The sequence below is a fragment of the Podarcis cretensis genome (assembly GCF_951804945.1).
Source record: "Podarcis cretensis genome assembly, chromosome: 9".
In the NCBI taxonomy this organism is placed as follows: domain Eukaryota; kingdom Metazoa; phylum Chordata; class Lepidosauria; order Squamata; family Lacertidae; genus Podarcis; species Podarcis cretensis.
In genome coordinates this window covers 39,142,481-39,165,268 of record NC_137178.1, presented here as the reverse complement: position 1 = coordinate 39,165,268, position 22,788 = coordinate 39,142,481, and the positions used below count along the sequence as shown (strand labels likewise).

Below are 22,788 nucleotides of genomic sequence, written 5' to 3'. Positions count from 1 at the left end.
TGATTCTGAGAACTTGACCACAAGACAAATAGATATTCTTGACTCATAGGCAGTTGTGGGGGATATTTAAAGTCAGGTTGGTTATTGATGGCAGCTATTTTAAAGGGGCGAGGAATCTTTTTCAGGACCCACTTTGGGTGTGCCCAGAGGCAAAAGTGGGCTGTAAAGTTTACCTTTGTACAACAGGTTAGTAGCCATACACCTCCATCTGTGTTTTCTCCATCCAGGGAAGTAAGCAGCATTGTCAGAGTTCAAGGACAGCCAGGGACAATCAATCAAGGGTAGTGTGAGGCAGGGCTAGCAAGGTGTGTGACTAGGGAGAGGTATGGCCTGCAGACAGGTTTGGGGTGGGCACATTTGGCCCCCAGGATTGAGATCCTCCACTCCTGGTGCAATAGGCTAGTTCTCTCTCTCTCTCTCTCTCTCTCTCTCTCTCTCTCTCTCTCTCTCTGTCTTCCATCTAGGTGAGCATTATCAGAGCTCAAGGACACATCACAACCTGGACTCAAAGTGAGTGCAAACATGGCCGGTAAAGGGTGTGGCCTAGAGAGAGATGGGGGGTTGTGGAGGGGATGCAGTGTGGGAACAATGCCATGGGTCAAATGGGGAGGCTTGAAGGGCTGCATCGGGCCCTCCCTAGGTCATACCCTGCCTTCTCAAGCCACACACTTCACCTGTCTTGCTCCAAGATCCCCTCAAGTGTTTTGGCCTGGCAGGAATGTGTCATTGGCCACCTTTGCTGGGCTGATGGTAGTTGTAGTTTAGCAACCCCTAGAGGTTCCCCACACCTGATCTAGTTCAACTCCTGCCCTTATCCTCTCCCCATCAGGATTTTATTTTTATTTTTTTGCCTTTGTGGATTTATTCTTCTGGCCTAACACAAATCACACTTGTTCTGTCTGGGTTGTTTCTTGGATTATTTAGTTGATTCCATCATTGGTAGAACTCTAGTTGCCACCCCTTAAAGACCTTCTATGCTTCAGACCTTATGTTCTTAGACCCCACATCTAAGATCACAGAATAACATACAGTAGAAATCTAATTTACCTAACAATGTTCTCATTGAATCATACAGGATTTCCAGTTAGAGAGTTTCGATGTGTATCTTTGTACTTATACTCTCTTCCTGAATCACAACCCCCTCAAAAACCTATACATTTTTTTCTTGCTTTTATCTTCCGTTGAACTCCCCCCCCCCCATCCACATCTTTCTTCAGCTCCTGTAAAAAAATGTAGTAGTGAAGGGTTAAAGGCTAGTCTTTCTTCCCCTCCATCCATCACCAGGCATCTGTTTATAGTTATGTCTGAAACAGAAGAAATTTCTCTATAAGCAGGTCTGTGGCAGATACAAAATTGCTGAATGTTAGATTCTTTATCACTAGTTTAATCTTGCATTGCATTGGTGTATTAAAACCATATGTGCTTCCTTATATATGCCAATTTACTGCATCCATCTAAGGTTTGTCTCATATTGTTCCTCAATTAAGTGCCTTTCCACATGATGGAAAACCCAACACACACACACACACACACACACACACGCACGCACGCACGCACACACACACACACACACACACTTTTCAGTGTTACTGCACCCCTTAAGAAGCCTCACAAGTAACAAAGCACCCCCCCCCCCCGCTTCCCAAGAAATGGGGAGAGAAGAAAACTACACTTGCAGGGAGGGGGGAGATTAGATTCAGTCTGCATTTTAATTGGATCTACTTAATTCACATTTCCCAAAACAAGACACAAAACCAAAACAAAGCCATCTTTTGAAATTTCTCTGAATTTTGCAATGCAGTTGTCCAGCTCAGTGTTGTGTACAAAAATGAATATACACAGGGAAGTGTGCATAAAATGCATATTTTAGTGGAAGTGACATACAAAAAATATTTTTATATTAGGGGAAATTGACTTGCAAAAAAAAGGTGTATTAGCCAGCGTTGCATTAAAAATCTGTATTTTAGGAGAAATGTAGTTAAGAATGCTGGTGAGTTTTCCTGAGGACTTCAAAAAGAATTCACAAACTGATAGAAAAATGTGGAGAAACTGAACTTAAGATTGTGAAAATGAGAGAAACTGGAATTGACAGATTCACTCAACTTTACATTGCAGGAGGTGGTGAGGAGGGACAGCAGTGTCTCATCAATGCCAGCATCTTGCCTAACATTTTCTCCCCAAGCTGATATCCTCCACAATTGGGCTGACAATTCTGTAATAGCTGGGGACCAGAATTTGGGCTAGTGAGAGATACGTCTGTAGATGCTGTGGTTTTTTTGTCCTTGCCTACATTTGGCAGACTCTTTGGTGTCAGTTGAATGGCATGAACTTGAGGTCTCTTACAATCCAAAAAGTATCCCTTTCCCCTTGGCCATCCCTCTTCCCATTCAAAATAGAGAAAGAATTAGTCTGTCTCTGATCTACCTCTTCCCCTTCCAACTTGGCTGAACCTGATGTATAGGTTCTGATGTTCATCATTCTGTGAGTTGGTTTCCCAGGGCAGCTTCTCACAAAGAAAATAATTGACAAAAACACACAAAAAAGCAGGGCCTTGTTGAGGTGGCTGACACAGCTGCTTCCTATGTGGTTGTTCTTTATTTCAGTTTAGTTTGCATTTGGGATATTTGTTTGCTTTTAAAAAGACTTTTGATCAGGTCCATTTATGCAGTCTAATTTTACCCCAGTTCTTCTCTGAATGATGTCTAATGCCTAAATATGTGGGAAACTGTTAGTTGCTAACTGAATTGACCATTGTTGTCAAAATAACATTGCCAATGTCCCTGTTGGTTTTGTAGACAGAGGACAGCTTGGTTATTAAGAGTCTGGGCTATGGTCTGCTTTGACTGATTATTGCATTTGTACACCATCTTTCTGCCAAGTCATGCAAGGCTATTTACATGATAAAGGGGGAAATCCTATGGCAAGATCTGCTGTGATGAGCAGTTCCGTATGCAGCAGATCTCTGGCTCAGCCAGCTTATTCCAGGCTCAGGCAGGCTCAGATAGTGTTAAGTTGCCAACGCTGTTCCAGCCAAAGATACGCTGGTGTAAAGTAAGTAAAACATGGCAATAGTTTTTATGGCTATATACAACTCCTATAGCTGGTGCCCTTGACTCTGTTTGCAAAGGTCTTTATCACTGGAGTACTTCAATAAATTCATTGAAACATTTCATTATTTTATTCTGTGGAAATAGATGGCCTTTTTTTGTATTTTCTGGACTTTGTCCAATAGTAAATAGTTTTATTGGAAGAACAAATCTCCTCTAAACTAGAGGTTGTTTTGACAACATAATTCACCAGGGACTTTAGGGCCAGGCTAGGTTTTCTGCCAAAACTTTTGCATTTATAGTTAAGACTCAGAGTCAGTGATAGTGTGTGAAAAGATTATTTTGCAGTGATTTGTGAACTGGACAGGCTAGGTGGAAGATAACTACTCCATCTGTACTGTGGCAAACCAAAGGGTGGTTGAGAAATCAAATCATGGAAGTGAAACTGGAGCTCTTATTGTTACTTGAGTTTTAACCTAGTGTGAGAAGTAAGACCACAATCAAGAATAAAAAAGTGATGTGTGCATTGTATTCCTTTGTGTTAATAATAATAATAATAATAATAATAATAATAATAATAATTTATTTATACCCCTCCCATCTGGCTGGGTTTCCCCAGCCACTCTGGGTGGCTTCCAGCAAAATATTAAAATTGCATTACGTGCCTATGATGAGTAAGTGTTGACAGATATCCAGTGAATTCTGACTCTGGTTTCATCATACTATGGTTTTCAGTGGGATGACTCCTGAGTAGACCTAACATGTTCTATGATAGAAGATAAATTGTTTGTGTTGACTGGCATGCCTATTAAATAACTTTGGTTACAAATCATTTAATCATAAGCTCTTTTTCCCCACAGAATATTTTAAAAAAATATTAACTATGGATAAATGAGTTATCTTCCAAGCCCCAATAAATTCACTCATGAGCTCTGACTTCAGTAATGAGTGAACAGAAGAGCCAGCTTAGACCACTGTTGACTATGAAAGCATGGGAACAATTATTCTGATAAATCAACACGTCTCTAAATCTATAGAAAAAAGAGAAGAAAGAGACCTTATTCCTGTCATTTTAGCAGGAGCTATACTTCTAAATTCTACACTATAGCATTCATCCAAATCCATGCAAAGACTTGGGGGGGGGGTCCTATTTACCCTGCTTAATTAATAAGAAAAATAATTTAAGGGCACTTTGTCCTTAAATATTTATATAGTTTCAGTGATATACAAAGGGGGCACAAATCAACATATTTCTAGCAAATTGTGCCAGTTTTTCCTTCTATGTTTCATGTCAGGTTCAATGCAATTATAACAGATTGTGCCATGTGTCATACACTCCAGGGCCTTAATGTACTCTCAGGTAGTGATTGGTGAGGATCAGGTAGTGATTCTCATTGCCATTCCTGTCCTGCCTTTATCTTATCCTGGGTAGACATTTGTGTTGGATGATCCCAGAATAACGTTACCAGCTCTTCATATTGTGTAATGATAATGATCTTGATCAGTGAGCATTCATTATGTCACAGTCACATAATTATGCTCCATTTGAAGCACTTATAAAATGCATTCAGCTTCCTCATGTTTGAGAAGACCATGCATTCCAGAAATTAGCCATGTATGGTAGAGAGCTGTCCATGGACATAGATGTTCTGGTCTAACCTTACATATCATTCACCAGGGACTCAGCTACATCAGCAAAGAGAAAGCGCTTTATATGCATAGTTTATGCATTCTAACACTGTGACACCAGATGGTGCTGTAGAGTTCCATTTTTGCCAACCCGATTTATCGTACAAAGTTTGCAAAGTGTTTAACTGAACCACTTCTTTGGTGTGTCTAGATCCAGCTCGAGTCTTATAAGCCTGGAAAAGTACATTTCCCATGGTTCCTTGTCCTTGGAGCGTTGCTGTTGTGGCATTCTAAGCACTGTAGAGAGAGGGAAAGAGCAACAAAGAGACAGAGGCCTATAATGAGAGAGCTTGCTGCCACAGTTGCTACCCTGGCCCTGACACCAGGTAAGTTTGGAAGAAGAGAAGGAAAAGGACTATCAGGATAGGGCTTCGGGGGTTTGTGGTAACACTGTGAATCACCTAATACAGAGGTTTTCCACCTTTTTGAGTCCACGGCTCCCTTGACCAACTACATTCTTTCTGCGGCACCCTTGTGGGGCTCATGAACCCAGTTATGTCACTCCTTGCCTGCAGAGTTGTGCCGCCCCTGGTCTCTAAGCTGCCGCCACTGCCCCAAAGAGAGATGCTTCCTCACACTGCCCCACAGAGGCCTGGGAAGAGGATGCTTCCACTGAGTTGACCCATGACTTGGCTTGAGGGGCTGCCTGGACCTGGGCTCATGGTTTAGTTATCCCCAGATTAACCAAGAGCTGTAACCCGGGTTTGTATGTAGGGATGGGGATGAATGGACTGCACAGAATGAAATTAGAGGGAGGCTGGCTACAGAAAATTATCATTCTGCTCCAACTCCTGTTTTCCAAGCATGATTCATTAGTCACCCTTAAGAACTTGAAAAGGGGCAGGGAAACTCACATCAAAAAACATTTGTGTGGATGAAATGGAAGCTATTACTCAAACCTAATTCACAAAGCAGCCGCCTATTTAATGAATAAAATATTAATAAATCCTAAGCCACCAATCATTAGGGAGGAAATGTGACATTATTTTTATACTTGTAGGGGGAAAGTGATGTTAAGAAGCATGGAACTGTATTAAAAAATGGATTTCCTGAACTCTAAAGGTGACACTGTTGAAAATGTGTTGAACTTTTAAAGCCTGAAATGGCTTGTGACCCAAATGTCTGAAGGAGAGCTTCTCTCAATGTCACAGTCTGCCTGTGCTCTGAGATCTTCCAAGGAGGCTCTTCGCTTCTGGGTACCACTTTCAAGAGGAGAATAGTTAAATGGTGACCAGAGGAGAGAGAGAGAGAGACAGGCTTATCTGCAACGGTGTTCATTTTACAGAATGTATCAATCTTTCTATCCATTCAATTCCATTTATGAATTGCTTCCCATAAAATATCTCATAACAGTTTCACGATAAAAAGAAAACGACAAAAAAAATTGCACAACCAACCAAAGCTGGTAAAAGGCACTCCCAATCACTGGGCCCAGAGATGGAATGTTTTGCCTTAGTACAACCTTGAATTCCTCTCATAGTTTTAATGGGGTTTTATAATACTGTATACAGTGGTACCTCGGGTTACATATGCTTCAGGTTACATACGCTTCAGGCTACAGACTCCACTAACCCAGAAATAGTGCTTCAGGTTAAGAACTTTGCTTCAGGATGAGAACAGAAATCATTCTCCAGTGGCATGGCAGCAGCAGGAGGCCCCATTATCTAAAGTGGTGCTTCAGGTTAAGAACAGTTTCAGGTTAAGTACAGACCTCCGGAACAAATTAAGTACTTAACCCGAGGTACCACTGTATATTATTATTATTATGTACACTACCCTGCAATCCCTTGGTAGGTAGACTAAAAGTATCCCTAATAAATCAATGTCTGTCTTACTGCTTTAAAAGTTGCCTTGCATATTGGGCCTATGGAGAGTTTGATCCGCACGCAAATTATCTGAAAAGGGCATCTTAGGAAATGTGAAAGAAAAATAGGGCATGCATTTTTTTTAATTAATAAAATGCAACATAATAATAAACATATATTATGGGGACAAAATGCAGATTGCCCACATATATATTGTATAATAAAATCTGTATCTGAGTTATAGATAAATAATATGATTAAGTGGGTTATCACATTTTGTGACTCCCCTAAAAGAAACCCAAACCAGGGGGAAAGAATGATAACTAATTGTGATGACTTCATATTACCTACAGAATAAGAGGCAACATGCCTCTGAATACCAAGCAGTAACCAGGCAACAACAGGAAAAGAGGGTTATTGCCCTGATGTCCTGCTTGCAAGCTTCCCAGAGGCATCTGATTAACCACTGTGGGAAATGTGACACTGAATTGGATAAGCCTTCGGTCTGATCTAGCAGGGCTGTTCTTAACCATAAGAATGATTTATGTTATAATGATGTGGCCATAAAGTAGTGATAGAAGAGGGCACATCTTGGATGTATGAAGCCATTCTGTTCTGATTAATGAATTTGCCCATTATTTCTCATCTTGGAAAATAGTATGGCGGATAGCATGAATGAGTTGCTATAAGCATAAACTGCTATTGGTTTTATCCATTTTCCACTTATATTTTGCCGTTTCTCCAAGGAACTCAAGGCAGTGTCTTCCATCATCCTCATAATTTGATCCTCATAATAACCCATGTGAGATAGTGATTGGCCCAAGGTAATCCAGAGAGCCTTGTGGCTGAAAGGAGATTTGAACCCAAATCTTCCAGGTCCTTGTCTAGTACTCCCAACTCAGTGGCTCCCAAACATTTCCCCTTATGGACCATTTGAAAATTACTAAAGATACTGATGGATTATTATTATTATTTTTACTGTTGTAGTAATTGCAATGCGCTGTGTTAGATGCTATACGATTTTGAACTGAATGAAGCACTGGTCTGCAAGCCACATATTGGGAAACCCCTGCTCTAACCACTACAGAACACAGTTCCTTATGAATGTGCCAGAAGTTTGTGAAATCAAACTGCTCCACTCAAAACCAATTCAAATAATTGTGTAAACATCTACTACACAGTGGGGTATTTTCTGCAGTTATTAAAAATTACCCAGTCTGCAGTACTACAGATGAACTCTTTAAGACACATGAGCAGAATGGTCATTTCCCACTTAACACTCATTTTATCATGTTGACCTTACCTCTGCAAGCTTTCATATTTTTGAAAGTTTTCAGTTGTTTTGGGGAGATAATAAATTTCAGAATTCTTCCCATATTCCAACCGTGTGTGTGTGTGTGTGTGTGTGTGTGTGTGTGTGTACACACATCCATACTGTCCCATGGCATATTCTCCCACCCGCCTCCGATTTTTCTCAATGTTGTCTGGCTTGCTCAATCATACTTCCCAGGCTTCAAGGCTTTCTTTGTGCTTCCTTGTGGTCAGGACCTTTGGCATTCCCGAAGCTCTCCCTGACCCGATTCTGCTTTGGGCTGCATCCGGTGTGGGCTACACAAACAAAAGTTCACTTCAGCGTCAATCGAGGGAAACAAGTGCCTGAACACAAAGCAAAAGAAGTCAAGCAAATACCTTCCCAGGGCTCTCAGTTCAATCATCACAGCCGAATTCAACAAGGGAGCCCAGAGAAAGAGTTAGGAGGGGAAAGAAGAGACCTGCTTTTCTTTCATGTAAAGAAGAAAAAAGCGAGCCCAACTCACTTTATATTTTCAAGGCAACAGAACGTCAAGGAAAGTTGTGTTGCCTAAGGCTGCAATGCAGCATGGGGATTTAAATGTAACCTCGGTGTACAGAAACAGGAAGTCCCTTAATTCATTCAATATTTCATTAGAAATCTCTTAATGCTGGTCTTATTCCTAAAGGTAAACATCTTGGAGGCTCTTCAGAGCTTGTATTTCATTATTTAATAATCTGTTCTCAGTAATACGACTCCCCAGGTTGGAACTTGCAGCCATGTCTGTCCGCATGCTGGAAATATTAGCAATCCAGGAATTGTTAAATAATTAAGTTGTTGGTGCCTGTAAGTGTTAGGGCAGGAATCACACAACTTTTCATATTATTCCAAACAGTCAGGGAAGGATGGTGCTGCAGAAAAAGAACAATAAATATCACGGACTAAGTCTTGTCAAAGGGTTTGTGTGGAGTGTTTTAAAAAATAAATAAAAATTAGGTGGCAGGTTAGTCTTACACTGCCTCATAGGAATGGGGCAGAAATTCGATTCAGCTCATATTAAAAAGCAAACCTACTTACTTTGCACTTTCTGAAATAATACACAAACTGAAACACAGCCATCCTTTGAAATTTGCACGTCTCTGAATTTTGCAATGCAGTTCTCCAGCCATGAAATGTGTACAAAACCATGACTTCATATTCTGGCTTGTTCTGGAGTCATTAAGAATAGTTTCCTGGTTTGGACAAAACAGGAAACTGGACTGAATAGGATATTTCTTGGTTTGGTTTGCTCGTGTGAATGGAGAAGAGAAGAAAAGTTGCATCTATGGTCAAAAGACCTGCACATATCTTGGCTTTTCAAGCCAATATGATCAACTGAATGTGATTATGGTGTTGCCCTCCACATTCCAGACATGTGGTGTGCTTCAACATGCATTGATTCATAGACCAAGGGTGGGGAACCTCAGGATTAGGGGCCAAAGGTGACCTTCTAAGCCTCTCATTTTGGCCCTTGGGACCTTCCCCTGGTCACACCTCCTTCCCAGCCAAACCCCATATTGGCCCTACATCACAATAACCTTGGGTACTTTTGCCTGGTGTTATGTACTGAGTTGAATAGGATCCAAAATGCAGCAGTCTGATTGGTCCTAGAACAATAGGATCCAAAATGCAGCAGTCTGATTGGTCCTAGAACAATAGGATTCAGAATACTGCAGTCTGATTGGTCCTAGAACAATAGGATTCAGAATACAGCAGTCTGATTGGTCCTAGAACAATGCAGCAGTATGATTGGTCCACAGGAGCCACCCAGTCCAGCTCCAGGTGGAAGTGAATCCGCAACCTGATTGGCCTAAGGAGAATCCCGGAATTAGCCAATCACGTGCGGCCCATTGTGTAAATAATGTATATAAAGCAGATATTTTGGGGAAACTTTCATTCCTCACTACTATGAGCTGAATAAAGAGCATGAAATCCACACTTGACTCCGAGTATATTTCACCTGGCAAGGTTGCATCTTACTTCCCTGGATGGAGCATGCAGAGGTGTGTGTGTGTGTTGAAACTAGCCTACTGTACGAAGGTAAACTTGACATTCATTGCTCCACCCACTTTTGTTCCAGGCCCCACCCACCACTGGCATCTGAACCCTGGAAGGTTGGCCAGAAGGAAATGATGTCCTAAAGCTGAGAAGGGTACCCCACTTCTATTGCAGATCTGCAAGGCTGACAGTGATCTGAATGTCTGTGCCATTGACATGGCAGGAACCTCTATATGTATATCGGACCTCAGCATTTTATTATGTTGTATCCCACTTACCCTGCATATGGTGTTCCTATCAGAATGCCTGTTGCAACACACAGAGAGTGAAAACAATCAATGAACGAAGAACATTCCTGCAGTGACCATTTTTGGTCAAGAAATGTGTGTGGTCACTCTGGGGCTGCTCTCTGTGCTCCTTCGAGGAATTCAGCAGTTTCCATTGGCAATGAAAGGAACCGCTGCGACAGCTGCAGAGGCAGATCCAGAAGTCCTTTAATTTAAAGTCTGTGGGCATAGACACCCGATCAAATTTGCCAGCAAGGGCTTGAGAAAGAACAAGACGTACAGAGACAGGTACTCATAAAGGACATTCTTCATTGGAACTAATAGGCAAATTAGCCAATTCCTCTTTTAAAGTTGTATGGTGCAATTGCCTCGAGACATCATTTAAATCCGTTATGGCTTTTCTCATGTTGCAACAATTTCAATTGTTCTTTGAGGGTGGGGAAGGGTTGGGGGGGAGCCTGTTTTGGGTGCTTATAAGAATCTACTCAATAGTTCTACAAACTTTGCTGGGCATCATTAAAAGTAGAAACTAATGCAACATGCCAGGCTCTGGACTATTATAAATCAGTTGGCACCAGCATTCTTGACATTAAATCCCTTTTCTTCTCTCTGACTCCAGTTACTAATTATACTGTACCAATAATAGGGGGAGGAAATCCATCATTAACTTTCAGTATTGAAAAATATTCCAACAGCAGCTCTGCTGTACAATATTTGTTGTATAATATTCCAAGAAAGAGTGCGTCTAATATGCCCCACTGTTTCAAAAATTAAACCAGAAAATCCTTCACAAAGGCCATTTTATTCTACAGTAGGATGAATAGGCTGCAATTTGATTGTATTGCAACAAAAGTCAATCACTTGCCACATTCCTCAACTGGATGTGGCTGTTAGGCATGAGAGGAAAGCTGCCATTGGCACCTTTGGGTGGTGCAATTTTAGAGCTAAATTTAGAAAGTAAAACAGGTATGCAAGGGCAAACATAGCTTTCAGTATTTAGCATAAGACAAAACATTTAACATCACATGTAGGTTGTTTCAAATAGCCACAGTATAGGTGAACAGAAAATAACAGTAGGTTACTACTAATATATAATTATCCAGGTCTTCTTTTACCCTACACAAAATCCTAAACAGCTTTAGAAATTTCTGTATCAGCTCACCTTTCTTAATATTAAGTTGCCTCTCATTCTTTCTTAACACATGTCACTTTTTGCAGAAGGGCCTGAGATTCTTGTTCATTTCAATTCTTGCTTTATTTTCTTAATTTATATAGCTGCCCATAATATAAGTTCTCTGGGTAGTTCACCAGATACATACAATTAAAATACAGATTAAGACGATGCAAAGTATTATTGTACAAGCAAACAGAATGGAAGCAACTTGAAAGGCTTTTGAATTTAACAACAGTGCATCAGTAACATGATTTCATTTCCTGGAAGTCAAAAAGCCTATTTTGGGATTTAAAGGTAAAGAGACCCCTGACCAGTTGTGGCTGACTCTGGGGTTGCGGCACTAATCTCGCTTTATTGGCCATGGGAGCCGGCGTACAGCTTCCGGGTCATGTGGCCAGCATGACTAAGCCACTTCTGGCAAACCAGAGCAGCGCACGGAAATGTCGTTTACCTTCCCGCCGGAGCGGTACCTATTTATCTACTTGCACTTTGATGTGCTTTCGAACTGCTAGGTTGGCAGGAGCAGGGACCAAGCAACGGGAGCTCACCCCGTCGCAGGGATTCGAACCACCAACCTTCTGATCAGCAAGTCCTAGGCTCTGTGGTTTAACCATGTAAATGAAGTTGTTGTTGTTGCTGTTGTTTGTTTGTGATGGTGGTTTCCAGCCCATGGGGTTGTATAGTGGAGAGTCTGGGTCAGTTGTTCTGCTACTTAGGAACTGGTTTAAGCTGGAAACTTGCTATGAAAATAAGATTCTACAAGAGGTTTGTAGAAAAGAAAAAGTATTAAGAAATGTGAAAATAGAACACTTTAAAACAGGCTGTGAAAACTGCTGGTTGGTTTCCTGGAAAACAACTTCAAACATCTCACTTACACAAGCAGAGAATTGTCTTCCATAGAAGCAGCTGTTATGTCAAAGCACTGGTTGTCTAACAAGTTGCACAAGACACCACTTATGATCCTTCCTGAACTGGAAAATTGGCCACCTTGTGCTCTTCTTGCTCCCAACAACAACTGAGGAGACACAGATGACTGAGAAGTAGGACATTGGAGGAGAGGGTAAGAAAGCTAATATAGAATAAGAAAAATGGATGAAATGTCCATTTTTCTTTTAACTAGTTGTAAAAAGACTGGTATATATAATGCTACCATGCTCAAACAAAACAATGGTGTGATTGCAATTAATATATCTGGTTTTATGTAAATATCAGCTGTAAGTCTCTGGATCAGGATTTGGAGAACAATGCTCAGGGAGGGAAAGTTCCCTTCATTGCAACCTGCCTCTGCCATGTAGGCCATTAAACTTTTACTCCTTGATGTCTAACCTTGGACTATCTCCATGCTAGCACAGCCATGTACTTTGGCAGGCTGAGGATAACTTGGCAATTTTGAATGTGTCTTGTTACATAGCAAGCGTCCCCAGTGTTGTCCTCTGTAATCATGAATACAACACTTGCTGATCATTTCAAAATTATTTAAAGAGGGGGGGAAAGAGCTTAAGTAGATAGCATTTTCTTGTTGAACTTTTGAGCACCTAGGATTGAAGAAATTCAAATTGATATACAGTAGGAGACCTCTGGATTCAGGCCAACAGTTGTATTCAGGAATTATTGTCCTGCAAGGAAGCAAAAGTTTGGGCGGGGTGTTGCTGGGATCCCCAGAAACTCCAGGATTCCTTCCAGACCATCCAAGGGAATTTCTTCAGTCTGGAGCCATGTATATCCATGTGTTGGAAGCCACCCAGAAAACTTTGTGTTATGGGATGGCATACAAATGCTGAAAATCAACCAATTAGGAGGCTTAAACTCACACCTGCCTTCAGCTGAAAGGATGAGAAGTGAAGATATCTGGTTCTTCTGACTCAGTAGCTACAATGATAAGTAAAAGATTTGTTGGAGCAGTATTGGATTCTTGTATGCATAGATACTTGTTTAGGTTGGGATCAACATGATGATAACTTGAGTTCATGTACAGCCTTCTTCTTCGTCTTCTTATTTTGTAAAAACACAATACATCTCTGATGTTTTCTCTGTCCTCCAAAGGAAACTATTCTTACAGAGGCCATTTTAGTTTGCTGTACCTTGAACTTCAGAACAGAACTCCATTTGCTACACAAACCTTTTCAAGGGACATTCTGTTCTTTCCCAAATCTGCTACAAACTGCTTGTAGATTAAACTAATCATTTCAACCCAGTCACTGCAATCCTTCCTGCTATGACCTTTTTATCATGATATGCAGATCTTTTCGAGCTTTTTCCTGGTTTCCAAATTAATCAGAAACTGGGTTGCTTTCCTTTTAATTGCAATCATTATGAATATCTGTCAAGCGTTTTTCTTGTTTTCAACTATACAGGTGATACAGACCCATATATTGAAACCATTTAACATCCCAAGCAGCTTGAAATCTGGTCAGCGCTGATGAACAATGGGGAAGAAGAATAATGACTATCCCCACTTCAAAGAGGTAGCAACATCTATTCTTGCCACTGTGTTTTTAAAAGAATTTGGCTGGCTGGCTTCCTTGCTTGATGGAAATGCCAGATTCATTCCTGCTGATACTCATTTAACTTTAAGGTTTTTTTTTTTCTTAAAAAAAAAAAAAGACTATAAGATTCACTAGAAGTTGTAAGTTAAAACATTCAAGTGAATTTATCTATTAAGCAATTACATGAAATCGTTTAAAAAAAACACCCACGATGCGCCAAAGAGGAAGCTGCAGCCCACTGAACAGGCACGCAAACCCATCAGCCACCTCTCTCATGGATGCTTCTCCTTTTCCCCTGCGGGCATAGGGACTGTTCAGTTTGTAATAGAGTGGAACATTTTTTATCTGAGCTGTGAAGTCCAGCCACATACCAGCCCTTTATCTATTATTATTGGGGAGGAGAGGGGTAAAATGCTGTTCCCCTTGTTCAGATTCTGTGGAAAACCAGAGGGGAGCATTGAAGTAGCCACCTTTGTGGATGTCGCTCAGCACCTCCATCTTCCAAAACCTCTCAGGCTTCTGCAAAGAGCTACGAAAGGGCCTCCCCAGCTCCCAGCTAGGCAAATGTCTGTTGTTGCTGTTTTGTAGGAGTGAGACATACAGGGCATGGCAGAAGACGCCATTTTCTGGTTTGCCTCAGGCAGCAGAAGGTCTTGGGTCAGTCCTGCATGAGGGCTAGTTGGCTGAAGAGATTCTTGAAAGAGGGAAAGGGTAGATAGCCTCAAGGTCTTTAGGAAGCTACTTACTGAACACAGGTGAAATTTCCAAAAGGCCATGTTAAAAAAAAAAAAGATTGCAGGAATTAAAGGAAAACCTTGAAGAACAAAGGAACCAATCCAACAATCTATGGTAGGGTTTGATAGATTGCCTGGATTGGCTATCTTCTGTGATAAGGATGAACCAGACTACAGTAAGGTCCAGTGTTTTGAACACCAGCCCTTACAGTAATGAAACATGATGGGATTTGCTCATCATTCAACGACAAGGGTTTTTTTTTTATAAAAAAAAGACTGTCACGCTGCAGTTAAAATTACAATAATTCTTTTAATGACAGGATAGCTATCAGCCCCCTCCAACACTGCTAATGACTACGAGTTGCTACTCTTGTACTACATGCAATACCCCTTGGGCCCATATAGCATTCAGCAGCAGCAAAAGACTTTGCAAGTGCCCCAATTATGATAAACTTTGTTTTCAGATATAATTTGCCGTTCACCACTGTTGAAGATGCAACTCGTGAAGTGATGCTTCTTCAGGCTCCTTTTACCAAAGGAAAATGGGAAAATGGTGGTGGAGGAAAGCAGTCTTCTATTTAAATGAGTAAGAAATAGAGTAGAGATGAGCTCTCCACTTAATCATTTCAGTTCATATGTTCTTTAGTGTTCAAACTGGGTGAAATCACAACAGTTACAGACACTGTAAGCCATGGATGGGAAACCTGAGGCTGTCTTGATGCTGCTGGATGTCAACTCACATACAGTGTTCTGGGCCCAGGAAATCTTGCTGGTATTCCTGGATGGGAGTGACGAGAATATGTACATTATCCAAAAAAAGTTTGATAGAGGCTGGTTCTCAAATGAAATGTCCCACTTTTCCTTTGGACGTCCCTATTTTCATCAGAGAACTGTTGGAAGGTATGGTAGGACATCCCTATTTTTCATCGGAGAAATGTTGGAGGTATGTTTTCATGAGAACCATGAATTTTCCTTTGCAGGATATAGATCCTGGGCCACCGCAGACAAATGGATACAGCCATTTAAAATACCATTTTCTTTCCCGTTGTGATGAATTGGATCAGGATTATACAGTTTTTCCTGGGGAAGGTGGTGGAACCAAACCCCACCCCCACCCCCCACTTTCAGACCCGTGCCTAGCTATCACAGACCTGTGCTTAGAATCATGGTACAAACAGAAGTGTGGATGAGCCCTCAGTTGTACAATTAGTCTGCAGCAAAAATAAATAATCTGTCCTTATGTGGTCAATGTAATTCAAGACCAGATGGCTTTTGCAATTTAAGTGTCATGAAGAGAAAGGACTTTGGGTGCCTTTTAAACTTTCACATCCAACTTGCCTACATGTCGTACATTCTGTTCTTGTGATTCTACAGTATTTTTTTACACTTTTCTCAGAAGCGTTCTTTACAGCCTTTCCCCCCTTTATTGCATTGCTGCTGCTGCTTGACTGCTTTTTAAGCAGGGCTCCTAATTGAATCTGGTTCCTAAATCAACAGCAAAGGCTCATAGTCTAAGCTGGAAAACATTCCTTAGGGGTAAATATTGGATGAAGGTAAGTGAATCACCAGAAGCAAATATTTGTATTAATACCAATGTTGGTGGCCTAATACACATCACTGAAGTTGCCTCATGGGGTACTAATATTTTTAGGGGTGCTATAGGAGCAGCATGCGATCTCTTCTTAGGTGTAACACTAGGAACTCTTGCAATGTCCCACAGAATGGCAGAAGACAGCTTTGGAAATGTGCAGTACAACACTGCTGCTTAAAGTGACCTAAAATTCCAAATTTGTACCGCAGTATGTCTAAACATTATTTATTTAAAATGAGAATAGGTAACTTCAGACCCAGGGGCTGAATGTGGCCTTCCAGGCCTCTGTATCTGGTCAGTAGTGTTCCCAAGCCACACCTCTCACTGGTCCTGCCTCACACATCAAATATTTTTGCCTGGCTGGAATGTATCCTTGAACTCTGCTTGTCTGGATGGAGGACAGAAAGAGGTGCATATACAGCCTTGTGCAAATTAATTGAAACAAACAATGAATTTAGTAGTTTATTGTACAAAACTAACATGTACATGTACAAAACTCACATATACGTACATTAGTAACGGATATGACCTCCGCTATTTTTAAGTACCATTTGAACATGGTTTGGTATGGAGTCTACTAGTTTCAAACATTCACTGTTGATTTTTGGATCCCTGTACCACACTTGAATCAGCGCCTGAATGAGCTTCTCCATAGTTGTATAGTCTACAGCACAGAGGCAGCTTTTGCATGTAGCCCACAAATTTTTTTCTCCACTGGTCTTTCGTCCATGCCTTGTACTTTTTTGCCCATTTATACCACTTTTATTTCATTTTTTTGGTTAAAAGCTGTTTATTGACAGGTCTCTGGCTTTTCATCTGACGGCAATAAGGAGCCTGCAAACTGTAGAGGAACTGATTTGGATTCCTTTCTCCTTCAAATCCGTATTCAATGTGTCACTCGTCTTGCGGGGATCCTTTTTGCTTTGTCAAAGCAAGAAAGCGTCATCTCTAGGAGTTGTTTTCTTCTTACGACCACACTTTCCTTTACGTTTAGGAGAAACCCATCCGGTTTCCTGCTTCAGTTTGGTAACACGGCTGACAGTTGCTAAACTCACACCAACCACTGAAGCAATCTCTCGATACGTCTTAGCTGTGTGTTTGTGCAGAGTTACAATCTTCATACATTTCCTAGGTGTCACATCCATCTCGAACGGCGGTCGAATCAAAAGCTGATGAAATACTGTAACTGCTGATGTAATGATTGCATCATACACTACGGCGGTCAGACAGTATTCTACAATCTGATGCAATACAGTAGCTGCTGACATAACGATTGCATCATTAAAAGATAAAAAATGATCAAACTGACTTTTTGTGTTTGCTTTGAGTACAGAATTACAAGTAAGATAAAAAAACATGTTTTGTTTCAATTAATTCACACAAGGGTGTAGAAATTAGCCTAGTGCACAAGGGTAAAATTTCGCACAAAGCACGAATGGAAGCAAAACTTGGTAACAGTGAGTTTGTGGTTTGTTTGGAGTGAGACAAACCACAAACCTGGGCTCACATGTAATTAGTCAAAGCTTGATTTATGCCCTGGTAGCATGGCAGGGGTGTGGATGGCGCTGTGGTATAAACCACAGAGCCTAGGGCTTGCTGATCAGAAGGTCGGCAGTTCAAATCCCCGCAATGGGGTGAGCTCCCGTTGCTCGGTCCCAGCTCCTGCCCACCGAGCAGTTCAAAAGCACATCAAGTGCAAGTAGATAAATAGGTACCGCTCCAGCAGGAAGGTAAACAGTGTTTCGTGCACTGCTCTGGTTCGCCAGAAGCAGCTTAGTCATGCTGCCCACATGACCTGGAAGCTGTCTGCGGACAAATGCCAGCTCCCTCAGCCTATAGAGCGAGATGAGTGTGCAACCCCAGAGTCGTCTGCGACTGGACCTAACGGTCAGGGGTACCTTTACCTTTACCTTTAGCATGGCAGTAGCAGAACTGATGAAGGAATGACTTTCTAATGTGCAAATTGAGTATGTGAAATTGCCTTACACCGAATCAGATGTTTGGTTTTTCTGGCCCAGAACTTGTCTGTCTAACAGGCAACAGTAGTCCAGGACCTGGAGGTCTCTGACGTTCAGCTGGAGGAATCTTCTGCACTTGATGGATGTGCTCTACAACTGCACTGCTGTCCCCTGTTGGTACTATATAAAGAGATAAAACACCAACTATAGCAAGCAGAGACATATACACTGGTGCAGTTATGTCAAGATCTGTGAGACTAAAGTATTGTCAGCAGCACTTCCATGGGCCAAGAGTGTGCAAAGAAGACAGTTGCATGTAATTCTATTACTGGGCCACTTATGCACTGCTAGCTTTTCAAGAGGGTTCACTGCATCTCTGTAACACTTTCGCCCATTGAATAAATAAATAAATGCAGCTGCCCTGTGGTGGCACTGTTGATAATGTCACTTTGTTATCTTGGATGTGGCTTAAAATAAACGGCTGCCTGCATTTTTCAACAGAGCATCAAGGGAAGCAGTGGCTTTGCACCTCCTATAAATAAAAGCAGCTCTGTCTCAGGAGTGAGGACTGCCAAGAAACACAACATGCACCTCCCTCCTCACACTAGATATGGGAACCAAGGACCGACTTTGTGCAAACACAAAGTAGCTTGCAATGATGTTGAACCCCCTGCCAGAGGGACTATACATGCTATTGATTTTGAATCATGATTTCAAATGGATTTGAACCATGATCCCAATCACACTTACTGGCGGAACACATGCTGAATAAATGGGACTTTCTTTTAAATGTGTTCTGACTTATTCACAACTTGTGCTGGCATTACTATTTTAATTTCCTGTTTATGCATGATGACACCATGCACATGTGCCATATGCCTCAAAAGGCAACAGTGGGAATGAAGCTATTTTTCTAGAAGAGTGCCAATGTTGTCTATCACACATTTCACACAATTTTTCACACAGTATTTTCAATCCATCACAGCTAAGGGGTTTTTTTTGGTCAATGCTTGTCGCATGTTTTTCTGTGATCTAAGATATCATCAAGAGGTTGAAAACTCACCCAGGCATGATGATGATGCAGGATAAGCTACCAGAGACAGACATTCAATTAAATAACCATCATTCATTATGCTCTCATTCTCAGGGTCGTCCAATGAAGCTGAATGTCGGATGACTCAGTACAGACAAAGGAAAGTACTTCAAATAGCACGTAGTTAAACTACGGAATAATTTGCTCCCTTGGGATAGCATAATGACCAGTAACTTGGATGGCTTTAAAAGAGGATTAGACAAATTCATGGAAGAGAAAGCTATCAGTGGATACTATCCATAATATACGTAGCTGTGTTACACCTCCACTGTCAAAAGAAGTATGCTTCTGAATACCAGACCCTGGGAATCAGAAGGGGGGAGAATGCAGTTTGTGCTCAAGTCCAGCTTGCAACCTTCCCATGGGCATCTGCTTGGCCACTCTGAGAAGAGGATGTAGGGCTATATTTGTCTTCTATTTGATCCAGCAGGTTTCTTCTTGTTCCAAGGACTAAAGGCTCCATACAATTCTGCCACCACGGGGAACCTGCTACAAATAACTTCCATATGACTGAGGTGATGGAGAACAGCTGGAATTCACATGGTTGCTCCAAAATGCAGGGAAAATCTCCACCCTGGCACCAAAAGCCCTGAGGACTGTGCCAAATGGTGTGGTTTATTGATTTCAAATGTTAAAACTGCTGCACAAAATACCACCACACTGATTTAATCAGTGAATTGCTGCTTTCAGCCTTAACACGACACAAAATTAATAATTTGTAAAACTAAACAAAGAGGGCTTTAAAAAAACCCTACTAATGCAAATTAAGCAGGCAGACAGATAAACAATTTGTGATTTCTAAAGCAGTGCACTGCTTTCTCTCTACCTTAGCTCTAAACGCATGCAACTTGGTAGCCACAAGTTAGAAGTCATTAGTCTCTTGCAATTGCAAATGTCATGAGAAACAGGCCTTAGCAGGGCCAGCCCACTCATGAAGCGGAGTGAAGCAGCCATCTCAGTTGGCGGAAGCCCCCGAGGTGGTGCCCCTGTGAGTGCCTTGCCACTTCTGCCACCAATTTCCGGAGAAATCTCACAGAGCACAAGAGATTTCACTAGATTTCAGCAAGATCATAAATTGGCACTGATGCCTGTGCTGCTTCTCCCCCAGCAGCGGAAGTTGCATGGCAAGAGATGTGGCAGCAGTGCCAGTGGCGGTGGTAGCACAGCAGATGGCATGTAAGAGCAGGGTTCCACTTCCCATCTCACCTCATGCAGTGAAACAGGACGCACCTCTTATGCCCCTTAGTACATCAGTTGGTTGCATATTCTTGAATCCATGGCTATTATCACCATCACCATTGCTGTTGCTAAATCAGTTTGTGAAGAAAGTGCCAAAAATACATTGTACAAAAATCTAATATATATTTTAGGAAAGTTGTTGACCTGTTTGTTTGGCATTTGGAAACCTTTTAAGATACTGTAACTAGACTTTTCATGATGGTTCCTGAGATCAAGGAACAGGTTTCCCTGTGTTTGGATGCAACCTGACACTGTTTTAAAACAAGATGGCAGAATAAACCTTTCAAAACTGCCCTGATTTTAAAACTGCACTCATTTTGTTTGTTTGTTTCCTAGAATTCCCAAGCAATATTTATAGGAAGCTATCAGTTAAATAGGCGTGGCCTTTAAGCATGCAGTGTGAAGTCAACGAAGTCAAACTGCATTTTGACTGCAACCCTACACCTGTTTAACTGAGACTAAATCCCACTGAACTTACTTATTTTGATGTATTTTTAATCTTTGTTGGAAGCCACCCAGAGTGGCTGGGGAAACCCAGCCAGATGGGCGGGGTACAAATAATAAATTATTATTATTATTATTATTATTATTATTATTATTATTATTATTACTTCTGAACAGACATGAGCAGGGTTGCATTGTTCTTCATATAAGTCTACATTAGTATGGCCCACTAATGCCTGAGCACTCTGAAAGTTTTGCTTTGCCTTTGTTAGGCCCTTTCATCACTGCAAAAATAAAACTATGTTCCTTACCTTGGAGAAATGAGAAGAGAAGGCCATCACAAGCAAGAGGAAACCAGTTTTTCTCCATGGATATTTATCATTGTTAGTTAGAAACTTAATGTTATTATGAAGGGAGAAGCAGCAGGAATAAATGACAGTAGGCTAGCAGTGTCAGATATTTGGGAAATGACTGTGTGTGTGTGTGTGTGTGTGTGTGAAAAGGCCCTTAGATACCTGCTTAATGAGACAGGTGGCAGAAAGCCAGGCCAAAGTTACACTTACAGCTCTCGTGAAAACTCCTAAGTGCATTGCAAAGAAAGTGCTCCAACTCAGCCGGATCCCGTGGTTCAGTCTGAGAGTTGAAAGAGTATGGAAGAGGAGCCTTCACCTGTTACAAGGAGGACAGCCCTGGCTGACTTCATCTTGTATGCATGGCGCATAGTTGCAGTCTAACTTTATGACTTTTAATGACTCCGGAACACCTCATCACTTGTGAAGGAATACGCTGGAGTTTGCCTTCACTCAGCTTGACAAGGTGATGGGGAGTTATACATTGCCCTCCCCTTTTCCCACTCTTACATGAAAACACTTGTCAGTTCTATCAAATTTGGTAAGACAAGTACCCATGACACCTTGGGGAGAAATGTAACTCAGTTGACACCCAATGCATACGCACACAGCACATGCAGCAACACATACACACACACACACACACACACACACACACACACACACCCTGGAAATGGGGAAAGGCATTTCCAGGGTGTTCTCCTGCAGTGGAGCATATTAGATGATTAAAAGTACCATAGACCTTTCTCAAAGCAATGAAGGACAATTGTCTATAGCACTGATGTACAACTTTTTAAAATATCGTGGCTCTTTAGGAAATGGTAGCAAAAAATAACTATATGCCAGGTAGCTGAATTTTTTTAAGTCTTTAAAAACACTACCTTTAAAAATAATTGTAGGAATTCTAATTAGTTTACAATGATCCAGCTTTTAAAAATGGCCTAACTCTATGTGTACAAAATTACTGTTGCTGTGTGTCCAGTACTCGGGGACCAGGGCCCTGTAATTTGCCAGTGCTGGATCCAGATTTATATCTCCTCCTCAGCAGTGAGGCTCACTATTGATTTGATTTTTTATATTTCTATGCTGCTTTTTATTCAAATGAATCCCAAAGCAGCTTACAAACAATAACATGATAGAACATAATAGAACATCACAAATACAGCATAAAACATATTGAATAATTAACAATCAGTGAAACAATTACATTCTTTAAACACTGTTAACAAAGCAGCAATCAAACAATAAGCTGAACATCACAGTTAAAGCAAAAGTCATATCATGTGATTAACAAATCAATTTGCAATATATAAAACAATATTAACAACATTAACAAAATAGAAACCCAAAAATAAACTAAGCACTTTTAAGTTCATACAGAAACTCTCTCCACACCCCATGCCTTATAACCTTCACTCTATTCAGCTTATTGAAATACACATCCACATAATGCTTATTACAGCAACTACCTTCTGAAGGTACCTCAGGCTGGAGGTGCGGCAGCAAAGATGGAACCAACCAGCCGCTGATGGCAAACAGAGTCTCCCTCTCCTCACAGCTCTT

General features: G+C 41.2%; 1 long non-coding RNA gene across 2 annotated transcripts in view; it reads left to right on the top strand.

Annotated features, from left to right (window-relative positions):
* Window positions 1-10,318: 10,318 nt before the first annotated feature.
* LOC307224126 overlaps window positions 10,319-22,788 on the top strand; it is a 35,394-nt gene continuing 22,924 nt past the window's right edge. The window contains exons 1-3 of one of the 2 annotated variants that reach the window (XR_013842430.1): window positions 10,319-10,444; window positions 13,685-13,795; window positions 19,247-20,899. This is a non-coding gene — a long non-coding RNA (uncharacterized lncRNA). Of the gene's footprint in view, window positions 10,445-13,684; window positions 13,796-19,246; window positions 20,900-22,788 lie in introns of those variants that run through there. The other variant, XR_013842429.1, reaches the window with a different exon arrangement.